The sequence below is a fragment of the Canis lupus genome, chromosome 11 (assembly GCF_011100685.1).
Source record: "Canis lupus familiaris isolate Mischka breed German Shepherd chromosome 11, alternate assembly UU_Cfam_GSD_1.0, whole genome shotgun sequence".
Taxonomy (NCBI): Eukaryota; Metazoa; Chordata; class Mammalia; order Carnivora; family Canidae; genus Canis; species Canis lupus.
Window position 1 is genome coordinate 46712301 of NC_049232.1, and position 12841 is coordinate 46725141.

The window sequence follows — 12841 nt, forward strand, 5'->3', positions numbered from 1 at the left end:
CTAGGATTATACATAAGAATGGAGTGCCGTGGGGGAAAAATGAGGAACCTGAAAATCTTAATGTTTAAGAAAAACATTCTTTCAATGAAAAGACAATGTTAAATACAGTACATTTATGACAGGACATTTTACTTTCCCTTTGGGAATTAATTCCTTTAGTGTATGGGTATTTGAGAAGGGATCTCAAATAAGATATTTCTCCTAGTCTCCAGGACAAGTTACAGGGAGAGGAGGGTGGGGTGAGAGTTAAGAAAAGTTATCTTTCTTAAATTCCATATATGAGTGAAATCACATGATATTTGTCTGACTGACTTATTTTCCTTAGCATAATACTCTCTAGCTCCAACCATGTTGTGGCAAATGGTGAGATTTCATTCTTTTAATGACTAATATTCCACTGTGTATCCTTTTCTTTATCCATTCATCAATTGATGGACACTTGGTCTATTTCCATAATTTGGCTATTGTAGATAATGCTGCTCTAAAAAATCGTAAAGGGAAAAACAGAGAGAGAGAGGCAAACCAAGAAGCCGACTCCTAACAATAGAGAGCAAACTAATGGTTACCAGACAGAAGATGAGGAGGGGATGAGTTAAATAGGTGATGCGGATTAAGGAGTATGCTTGCTGTAAGGAGCACTGGGTGATGTATGGAAGTGATGAATCACTGTATTGTATACCTGAAACTAATATTACTCTGTATGTTAACTGGATTTTAAGTAAAAACTTAAAAAAAAAGTTATCAAGAATTTCACCTCATAATGCAAATACACTTGATCTTAGCCAAAAGGCTAAGAAGCGATTCATAATGCAAATAGATTAAAAATGTCTAGAACTCTATGTCTCTTTCCCTCTTAACTATAATTTTATTAAAAATTCATTTTAAAACTTGATGAATTAAAAAAAATAATCTCCATAGATTAAAAGTGCCTAGATAGCATCGCAACTATAGTATGATCCTAAACATTTGGGCACAAATCCACTCCTGTTTCTCTTTCCTTGTCATCTTCCTTTTCTTTTTTTCCCCCAATACAAAGAGAAATCTAATCTGCCACAAATATGTGATTCACCTCTATAACAACATAAAATGATAGAAGATAGTACTGGAAATTGAAGTTGATTCTAAAGGAATACAAATCAAAATAATATTCCAGATGGGCATTTGGAACATATTACACAATGTTGAGATAATAAGACAATTCTTGATCAACCTCAGTGGGAGCCTAAAGTACTATGCAAGTAGTCGTTCCATAACCTCCACGTTCTCCCCCCACCATTCATTCCTCACTGTCAGTTATTTGGGGGATTTGTAGGAAATGGTGTTTTCTAGCCTTGTAGGGGATCTTATATTTTCATTTATTCTGTCAAATATTGTAACACATTTTGCGTTAAATAAAGTACCCATGACTTAAGCTAGACACATATCCATTTCTTTTTATTACAAATGACTAAAAAACTAAAAAAATAAAATAAAAAATGAATGTTGGATTCTTTAGGATGCAATGTAATTGCTCTATTGAGTATCAAATATTTGGCACTGGTGTCTTGAAATATAGGAATCACTCCCATCAGCTGATACATCAGCTAGTCTGACATCAACAGAGCTTGCAAATTAGTGTCATTAATTATTTTATTTGGGGTGGGAGGTAGCAAGGGCATGGGGATATAAAAGTCTAATACAGACAAAGATTAAGAAATAGACCAAGACCAAAGACAAGTATTTGAAGTAGCAGTTTGTGACTGTATTTGTCCAAGATTCTCAAGCAAGAAACAATTAATGGCATGAGATCTATAACCTTATAATGACTGCAACAGCTCAACTTACTTATATAATTTTCTCAACTATTCCATGACTAAAATATCAATAGTCCATTTTACATGTGAGGAAACTAAGGCTCAAAGAAGATAAGTAATTGGGTCTAAGGTTACAAAGCCATTATCAGTGGGGTCAAAATTTGAAGTGTGATCTGTCAGCTTCTAAAACCTGTTTTGGTTCTCTTCCAAAGTTTCCTTAACTTAAAACCAGTATTTATATTTATCTTTGCTTAACCTTAGTTCTAACTCATGCTAGTTTTTTATCTTAAAGCCAGAGAAAGTGAATGAACCTCCCAGAGAACCTAACTCTACCCATTACTGCATAGGTAAAGAGAAACAACGATATGGTCATTTTCATTGTCAGAAGCCATCCCAAAGTCCCCCAAATGATATTCTTCTTTCAGTGTAAATAATATGGAATTATTAGAGACAACATGTCTTAAATCATATTTTAGGAATCAATAAAACAAAAACTAGTGTCCTTATTTTCATTTCATGATCAATAAGCAGGGTCACATGTTGCACTAACATTGATCATACTCTCACCAAAAAATTTATACTGGAGTTTTCAGTAGTGTCTCATTTTCCGTAGAAATCAAGCACACTTGGTGCATGAACAAATACAATAAACGGAGAAAAATGAAGTTGAAGGTTTCTGTCATTTTTCAATCATTATTAGAGGGATCTAAAAATTCACATTGATTGTATATAAATGACTTTTTTAGTTTGTGATGTTATTTATTGGAAACAGGAAAGCTTATCATAACACCTGCTTAGACTCCTAGAATATCAGTACTGGAAATATCTTTAAGCATCCTCTATTTTAATGATTTTCCCCACCTCTCTATAGAAAGAGTAGAGGTGCAATGAAGTAGCATGATTTATACAATAACTTGACTTTTGAAAAGTAGAAACGAGTAGACAATAAGTTCAGTGCATTTTGCAAGGGACCACATACTGTACTAACCATGTACTATACTAATACTGACCATATTTTCTGTACTAAAATTTGGAAAATTGGCTATCCTAAAATTTCTAAGTCATCTCAGGGACACCTTAATGAGCAATACTCTCCATTTGATTTGATCTGAAGTTTTACAAAACAGCATATGTCTGCAAACTGTGGGAACCACATGAAGGGCTGGATACTCTGGATGGAGAAGCCTAGGGCTAGAAAATGACATTGTAGGTTGGGGAACTATCTGCTCTGGTTTGCCAGGCACAGTTCCAATGTACACTGCTATCCCCATGCAATTATTAATAGTGCCCTTTTCACTATCAAGGATTTCTGGGTTTGAACAACAAATTTTAGGATTACACAAATTTTAGAGTAAGTAAATATCACCTCTACTTTCTGCCGTGAGAGCCTATAATCCCTTGCATAGATCTGCAGTATTCCTTACTAATGGAAAATGCTATTATAAGTAGAGCCAGACCATTAGTTTCAATTTAATATAAAGTAATTTATCAATTTCTTTTTATCAGATGCCTAAATTATAATTGATTTATTAAAGGAGTGAGATGTCAGCGGGAAAGGCATTGGATCACAAGGCAAAAACAAACAAAACAAAACAAAAACAAAACAAAATAAACAATCACATTGAAAAAAGGAATAAAAGTGAAAATGAGGGCACCTGGGTGGCTCAGTTAGCTAAGCAACTGTCTTTAGCTCAGGTCATGATCTCAGGGTCCTGGGATAGAGCCCATATCGGGCTCTCTGCTCTTCAGAGAGGCTGCTTCTCCCTCTCCCTCTGCCTGCTGCTTCCTCTGCTTGTTCTCTCTCTCCATCTCTCTCTCTCTCTCTCTCTCTCTCTCAAATAAATAAATAAATAAATAAATAAATAAATAAATAAATAAAATATTTTGTTTAAAGTGAAGATGAAGAAAACACTCATCTATCTTCTAATGTGGCCTATAGATAGTCTGGATTATAGGTATATTAGTACTTTCACTTCTGCTGAGAAAATAACCAACTTACACGAATTAAATAGGATTTAGCCTTGGGTGTTAGAAGAGAATGGTTTGTAGAACGGCATCTGAGCTGCCATAAATGCAAAATCATGGACTTTTGCTTGAATTTACAGATAAATATATGTGTGTATGTCCTTGAGCATGTGCAGTTGTATGAAAAAACACTCAGTTGATATGGCTTCTGTGGGGGAGAGAAGCCAAATTGAGCTATCAGAAAGTTTTATAATTCAATGATTAAAAAAAAGAAGTGAAGGAATTAAATAGTGATTTAATGAAATTATTTGGAGTCTATGTTAGCTGTTTCAATTGAGTACAGCTGATAGGAAAAAATTTCAATGGAACATATACATTTACGGTGTCTTACATTCACTTCTTCCTGTCCTAATAAAGATGATTATTTTTTCTTCATTTGAAGTTACAGGAAACAAACTTATTTTCACTTTAATGTACTCATATTATGCCTCTATAAGACAAGAATCCATCAGTGGTATTGTATCAAGAATGTTTCTATGAATTTTCTGCATCAACATCTTGCTAAGACTTTCTGTAGATTCCATCAAGATAACACATTTTCCTAACATTTAGAGTTTGAAAGAAACTGCCATTCTGTTCAAGGAAACTTTTCTTACTTCACAATCCTACTAGTCTATGCCATGAACCCTGATTTCATAGCACAAAGTTTGCTATTTTTTTTCTTCTAACTAAATAAGCAAGGGAATTCTGTGTATCACAGAATCAAAGCCTAGTAGTGATTGGCATAAATTCCATTCCAGTGTTACAATATAACTACTTTTCTTTCTTTTTTCTACCAGGAAAATAATAGTATGTTCAGAAGGGCTTGTATGTGTTCATTTTTCTTGAAGAATAAACATACATGAATATAAAATACATCTAAGTTTTATGTTATAGTTGTGTAAGATGGATGGGAATTCATATCTTCCCTTATTAATAATTCCCACTAATGGTTTTTTAAATTTGCTTTACATGACTATTATGTCCAGTGATTTTTATTTCTTTAGCACAGGTTGAACATACAATTCACTTTATGTAAAACTAATTATAAGTGGTCTTGTTTTGAAAGCCATGTTTCCAGGAAAATCCATGAATGACATCAGGGTACAACTTGGGGAAAATGAACATGCCTAAATGAATGGATTATAATCTCCATATTTTATTTCAAATCTCTTTAATCTTTTGTTTAAAATGTTTTCAGAAATTCTTAGTTAAGGCCATTTGTCAGGTTTTTATTTTAGGGTGAGAATATGGTTATGGAAAATTTATTAACAGCTTAGACTTTTAGTAGAGCACTGATTTTACCAAGTTGTTTCTTGATTTTCCAGTTTCCTTTCTTACATTAAATCTAACAAAAGGCACAAGTGTAATTACCCAGACACCTCTATATCACATGCATATTGCTTAATCATGGGAATGGCAGTAGATATTGATTAAACATTACGAAAATTATTGCTTACCAAGAATTAATTCCAAACTAACTCTGGTGCTAATACACAGAGACAAAAATAAGACGACTTGATCTACCAATAAAAATAACTTCAACTTGGTTGACTCTTAATCTCAGCTTTTTCTCCCTTCAATCACATTATAATGTAGCAAATAATGTAGTAGGGACTATGTTGACATGAAGAGCCTACTGATTCTCTGGTAAAAGTTAATATACAAACAAATGTAAATAACAGTATTGTGATTTTGGTTTGTAATTTCACACTTGGTTTTCTCAAAGATTGAAAGACAAATTCATAAAAAGTAATTGTAAATCTGTTAATGGATACACACTATATCTATCTATCTATCTATCTATCTATCTATCTATCTATCTATCTATGAAACGATACAGGAGTAGAATGTCTGAATGTGATTGAGGTTGGTGTATGGAAGAGTTACGGAGATGGATGAGGTAACAGTTGCAGAACAATGGGAAGGTGTTCACTACCACAAAACTATACACTAAAAAATGGTTAAAATAGTAAATTTTATATTATGTACATTTTATTGCAATAAAAAGTGCATTTGGTTGGATTATCTAAGTTCTTTTTTCCCTAGTTTTATTGGAATATTATTACAGCATTGTGTAATTTTAGGATGTACAGCATAAGGACTTGATTTACACATATTGTGTCACACTAATACCTATCATCTCATATAGATACAAAAAAAGAAAAAAATGTTTTTTATCCTTGTGCCAAGAACTCTTAACATCTAGCCTCTTAACAATTTTCAAATATACCATACAATAGTATTAACTATACTCATGTTGTACATTACAACTCCAGGACTTACTTATCTTATAACTAGAAGTTCGTGCCATTTGATCACATTCATCCAACTTCCCCCACCACCTACCCTCAACTCTGGCAACCACAAATCTGATCTAGCTAATCTCTGATAATATGGTTTCATTAAAAATAAAGCATGCCATTTCACAACTTAGTATCAGTTTATGCACATCTAAATTATCTCAATAACATATCAACCAACCTCTCATACTGTTTGGAAACTAATAGTGCCGGAAGCAAATGAACCATTGCATAGCCCACCAGAGGAAATGCCTGGAAAGTGATGGAGCTGTCACACTCGCTGCGTAGGTGAAAAACCTAGACCCTCTGTCAAAATCTGACATGAACGCTGCCCTCCTAGATTCTTTTCACGCCTATTGCCCATGTGCTATCCCTAGTTTCAAATGGCTGGACAAATAATTAGTTTTCCCAACACAGAAATGGAGTATGCAATCGCTCTCCTGCAACAAACTCTAGTTGTCACCATTCAGCTGTGATTCTACTGTCATTAGATTGGTTTGTACCCAATGAAACAAGACAAAATTGATAGATTGCATTGCATTAATTTGCTTAAGGGAAAGTAAAAGTTCAGCCAAATTGGTAAGTTGCATTTTAAGTTGAATGAGACTACTGGACTTGTACACATTTAATAACACATGTTATTACATACTTTAAAAAATTTCCTAGGTAAAGGGGAACTTTAGTTCACTTTAGATCAAATCTTCATTCAGTGGAGGTGAATAAGGCTACCACCTTTCTTAATATCTCCTCTAAATCTTCATTTGCTTTTTAATTTAGGAGTACCAAGGGAATTGTTGATCTGAGGTAGCAACACCACAATTATCAGTCATTATAGAAATGTTAATTAAAACCACAACAGGATAGCACAGCACATCCCCCAGAATGGTTAAAATAAAAATCTCTGATAATTACCAAGTTTTGTAAGGATACAGGGTAACTAGAATTCATATCCTCTGCTGGTGGGAATATAAATTTGTATACCAGTTCAGAAAATTATCAGCTATCTACTAAAAATGAAAATGTAAGTTACATATAAGTGATTGTATATCCAACAGAAATGTTCACATACATGGTGCCCCACCGACTGGCCATAATTGAAAATTAAATTACTGCTATACACAGAAATCTCATAAAAATAATATTGAGATCAAGAAGTCACACAACAAATATAAATTCTATCAGTCCATTCATATAAAATTCAAAAAATCTAAAATAATGTACAGTATTAGAATTTAAGAAAATTGTTACCTTAAAGAAGATTGAGATTTATGATTAGAAAGAAAAAAAAAGAAACTTTCAATTTTGTTGGTTAGATTTTAATTACTAATTTGAGTGTTTATTACTCATGTTTGTGGAGTTTGTGATAATTAATTGAGTTGTTCACCTATTATTTGTGCACTTTTAAGTATATTTCCATAAAATCTTTAATTGACCAATAATGTATGATTATTTTACATGTTACAAAAGAGGCAAAAATCACTTAATTATTCCACTGGTGCATTGACTTCAAGTATTTTTTTCTAAATGTATGTTCATGCAAGGACAATTACTCAGCATTGATAGTATTTTTAGATTAATACAAATTACCAAAATTATTTAAGGAAAACAAGAAAGCCTGAATAGACCAAACTTTTATAATCTTGAAGCATGAAGCACTAAACAACATTCAAGCAAACAAACCCCCAAAACTCTCTGATTCAAAATAATCTTTGTTCAGCACTTGATTTTCCTAACTTTTAAAAATAGGAAATTCTGATGCAATATGCAAAAAACTTACATTTTAGCAAATGAAAACTAGAATTATGAAACTCTTATCTTTCTTGACCAAGATTTTTTCCCTGATGATTCTTTGATGACTGCTTTTCTTTTATTTATCCTTTTTCTATTTTTTCACAATACTTACCTGCATGTTTGATTTTTCTTTTCCATGTTGGTCTTTTTTTCTCTCATAATTTTCTCATTTTTCCTGGACCCCTGCATTCTAGGAATGTTTCTTCATTTTACTTGCTACAAATCTGATGACATTTGTTGCTTCCTTCTTTACATTTTCTTATTTTCAGTCATTTGCATTTAAACTTCTTCAATTTTAAGGCTTCTAAGTCAATCAATGCATTTGTAAGGATGACAAAAATTTTCCTAAAATATTTTTCTTGTTTATGTATTAATTCATTGTTCTACATTTGCTTTATCTCTGAGGCTTTCACTTCCTGTGTCGAGTTCTCATTATCCAAACCAAGTTTGACTTTGTTATTGCTGCTATTTATTGCTTGTTACCAATAAGCACTTCAATTGTCACTGAAGAGTAGTGACACTCAACAAATAGGTCATAAAACTCACTCTTAGCTCTTGATCTTACTGATAACCTGGTTTTTTAGCAGAAAGTGTCAATTCTTCCCTGTTGAAAAGTAGATTGTGAACAACCACAGGCCTGAATTCTATTGAATAGCAGGCATTCACATAGAGCACTTCATTCTGCTAAAATTTTGGTCCTCTGATCCTGCTCTAATAAGTATCACTCACACACACACACACACACACACACACACACACACACACACTGAGTACTATTGTCTCTAGTCACATATTACCATACCTATAATGCCTGTTGGGATAACCTAACTTTCTCCTTGGATGCAATGCATTTCTCAAAGTCCTTTCTTCTCTGTTCTTTTTAGAGGAAGCAACAAAGATAATCCTTGAATAGATACAAAGGCACTGACTATAGGTATGACTACCTAACTTTCTCAGTGATATAATTCTTGGACCTGAGTCAAGGGGCAGAAAGTAAGTGAAGGGCACAGAATCTACCTGTATTATTAAGGCCATGAGTTTGCTCTATTTCAGATTTTGAACTTCTATTTGATGATGTGGAATCTCTCCAGAAGAAAATAATGAATTGGCTGAAAGTCCTAGTTTTGAATGTAGTCATAAATTTCCACCTTTCTCTATGCCCTTATAGTCATTTTAAGCTTCATCAAGCACTGTTAAGTTGGTATAACTTTAAAACAACAACTATTTCTGACATCTTAAACTATGATAAAAAAAATTCTATCAGCATCATTTGGAGAAAAACTCAATCTTCCTCTAATATTTACTCACAACCAAAGTTATTCCTGAACATCTGTGCAATACTACTTTGACACAGATGGCAAAACACTTATTAATAAAATAGCACATGTAAATATTTGGATCCATTTCAGTAGAACTGAGAAAGCCACAAAACCATCTCACAAAGTAAATTTTCATTGCTGATGCAATGCGCATCTTACTGTGTACCAAAAGTGCTGCAATTTTCTTTAGTAGTTTTTGAAATGAAGAAGTAACATTTATTTTCAGGCCCCTTCAATGTAGTGGTAAGATGAGTTCATTTTCAGTTCATAGCTTGCATAGTTCCACTTTTATCTCCTAGAATTATACAAGGTCTATATGCTGCTTGGGAATTGATAAGGTCCAGTCTTCTAAATAAAATCCCACTTCTCTTTTCCAAAAATAAACAGAATGAAAAGAGAAGAGAAAAAAAATCTCATATTTTGAGAAAGTCTAACAATATATCACATATCAAAAATTTTAAGTCTTGATTTCTGATAAGTAAATTTAAAAGAAATCATTCTTGTAAACTTCCAAATGTTTTCCACTTTTTTATGTTGTTTCCTATAACTTTTTAAAGATATTTTGTTATTGTCAGTTTTCTTATATCTGTTTCATTTGAATAATTAGGAATTTGATCTTCTCATACCTTGGACCATAACACAGGTTTCTTCCAGTATGTTGAGGCTTTATGGAGTAACATGAAAAGACCTGGACTTGAAGAACAAAGGTCTCAGGTTGAATATTAGTTTTCCCTCATATTAGCTCTATCAGTGCTATAAAGTTTACTACTGTCTGGTCTAGAGGCTAGTGTTAGTCTGCAAATGCTAACTGGTCTACATCATGAGGAGTACAGAAAATGGAGTATGGAGAGAAAGTATTAAAACCCTTTATAGCCATTCTATAATTTTATGTCTGCAGAATAATGACAACTAATAAAAATGTCGACATGTGCATTTTGTGTCTATTTTTTGATCATTTTATTTCTCTGGTAATTAATGTTTGCAAAAACGTTCAATTTGCAATGGATTCAAATTGATTAAGGGATGCATGCATCCCAATGTTTATAGCAGCGTTATCTACAATAGCCAAATTATGGTAACAGCCCAAGTATCCATCAAATGAAGAATGGATAAAGAAGATAGAATGAATATATATATCTTTAATATATAAATCTTTATATATATATATAATTAATATTACTCAGGCATAAAAAAGAATGAAATCCTGCCATTTGCAATGACATGGATGGAGCTATAGAGTATTATGCTAAGCAAAAGAAGTCAGAGAAAGACCAATACCATATGAATTTATTTATATGTAAACTTAATAAAATATAAAAAAAACAGAACAAATAAGCAAAGAAAAAAATAGAGAAAGACAAACCAAAAAACACTCTTAACTATAGAAAACAACTAATGGTTTGTCCTACCAGAGAGGAGGTAGGTGGGGGGATGGGTTAAATTGGTGATGGAGAATAAGGAGTGCACTTGCTGTGATAAGCACTGGGTGTTGTAGGCAAATGTTGAATCACTGTACTGTACACCTGAAGCTAATATACACTGTATGTTAACTAAGTGGAATTTAAATAAAAACATTAAAAAATATGCAAAAAAACTGATTTTTTACCCAGAGAATCTGAAAAGCACTGAGCATGTAAGACATCCAGTGAGCCAGTTAACCTCTTGGGACCTCAATGTTTCCATCTGTAAAATACATGTAATAATCCCAACTTTGTCTTTCATACGGGGTATATCATCAGTAAACAAAATTACTTACTCATAAATTATTTGTAAACTATAATGTGTCTTATAAACATACAGTTGTTATATTCTAAGCAATAATCATTTTGGAAATAGCATGGCATTCCAGCCAAAAGAAGCCTGGCTTTTGTTAGCTACCCAATAAATGTTTGTTGATTTTATGAATGAATGTAAGTACAGAAACTTTGGCATCAGAAAGGACTGCACTCAAACAACTGTCAGAGCAGTATGCTATCTAAAGGCAACTCACATAGTTTTACGATAGTACAGTTTCTTCATCTGTAAAGGGAGAACAATAATAGCTTCTATTCTTAAGCAGTGTTGTGCATATTCAATAAAACAATGCAATAAAGTAGTTACCACTTAGTACTTGGCACATGGAATTTATTCAATAAATATTAGTCTTGTATCTTTAACCTCTTTATGCTAAATAAATTGATTGTTTATATGCAATTTCTTAGTTCTTAGGAAAACATAACAAGATAACTACCATAATCTCCATTTTATTTTCTTTCTTTTTCTTTTCTTTATTTTATTTTATTTTATTTTATTTTATTTTATTTTATTTTATTATTTTAATTTTAGAGAGAGACTGCGCATGCATGCACGAGTGGGGGGCAGGGGAGGCAGTGGGAGAGAGAGAATCTCAAGCAGGCCTCATGCCTAGTTCAAAGTCTGACACAGAGCTTGATCTCACCAATCACAACTTAAGCTGAAAACAAGAGTGTGATGCTCAACCAACTGAGCCACCCAGGCATCCCCATCATTTCTATTTTCAAACAAAGAAACTAATACTCAAAGAATTAAGCAGATTTCATGAAGTCATATAGCTACTGTAACACCATATCTGTCTATAACGAAATGCCAAGACTATTCGTGACGAATACCACCTTCCTAAGGTCTTCAAAGTAATGAGAATAAATGTCATAGACATTTTTCCTTTTAGACACACTCTCATTTTTGTTTGTAAACTATGAGGTATTTTTGAATAAAAAACAGTATCAGCAGATGTAATGAAACACAGAAAAAGACACTCATGCATCACTTTTCCACTTACCAGTCTGACTTGTTGGGTTCTTCATCCTGATGGTGGCCACTTTCTGTGTTCTTCTCTGAACCTCTTTGCATGACTCTGTATGGAGGCTACCAAAAACAAATAAATAAATAAAACATGTTATAAAAATGATATTTGCTTCTTAAAGGATTTCCGTATATTAATGACCACAACAATAATAACTCAAATTTACATAGCACTTATTCTATAAAGCTTTTAAAGAAACACAACAGGGATGAACCCATTTCACATCTTGAAAGCAAGTGCTTTCCACTTGCATCTTGAAAGCAAGTATATTGCTTGCTTTTTGGTTTTGCATCTTGAAAGCAAGTATATTGTCACGCTTATCTTGGAATTCTCAGAAAGTGACAAAGTATCTACCACCCAGGCATTCATTAAATTACTTTATTTTTTATTAAATAAATAAATGGATGAAACTCATGTTCGAGTACATTTATATTGCTGAAGAAATCAACCTTCCACTCCAGAAGCCAAAATGAAATTTTGCTCTAATTTGTCACAATATAGACCAAAAGAAGAAAGAATTTTTGCTGTGTCAAACTGCCATTTCAAAGGTTAATTTGACAATGAAATCAATATGCAAGTCTCAGATTATTCCTTGTTGTTTTAATAGTTAATTCTTAGATAAATTGGATCATCTCTTATCGAAAATAGTTATGGTCTATTTAAGCAGGAAATTCCAATATAATCAATTAAAAGCTTTTGGAATAGTTGGAAAGTCGAAAAAGGGAAATTAAATGTTCTTTTTAGAATTAGAATATGACTTCCCATTGTCTTGATGACTTTTCTGACTCTATGTCCCAACTCCATGTCAAC

The 12841-nt window shown here is 32.8% G+C and overlaps 1 protein-coding gene across 6 annotated transcripts in view; it reads right to left on the bottom strand.

Moving 5' to 3' along the window:
* Nucleotides 1–12841, bottom strand: part of LINGO2 (leucine rich repeat and Ig domain containing 2) — a 1117067-nt gene that overhangs the window by 475127 nt on the left and 629099 nt on the right. For all 6 annotated transcript variants that reach the window (XM_038552580.1, XM_038552583.1, XM_038552579.1 and 3 more), the window contains one exon: nt 12008–12093. The gene's annotated coding sequence lies outside the window, so the exon portion shown is untranslated. The remainder of the gene's footprint in view (nt 1–12007; nt 12094–12841) is intronic.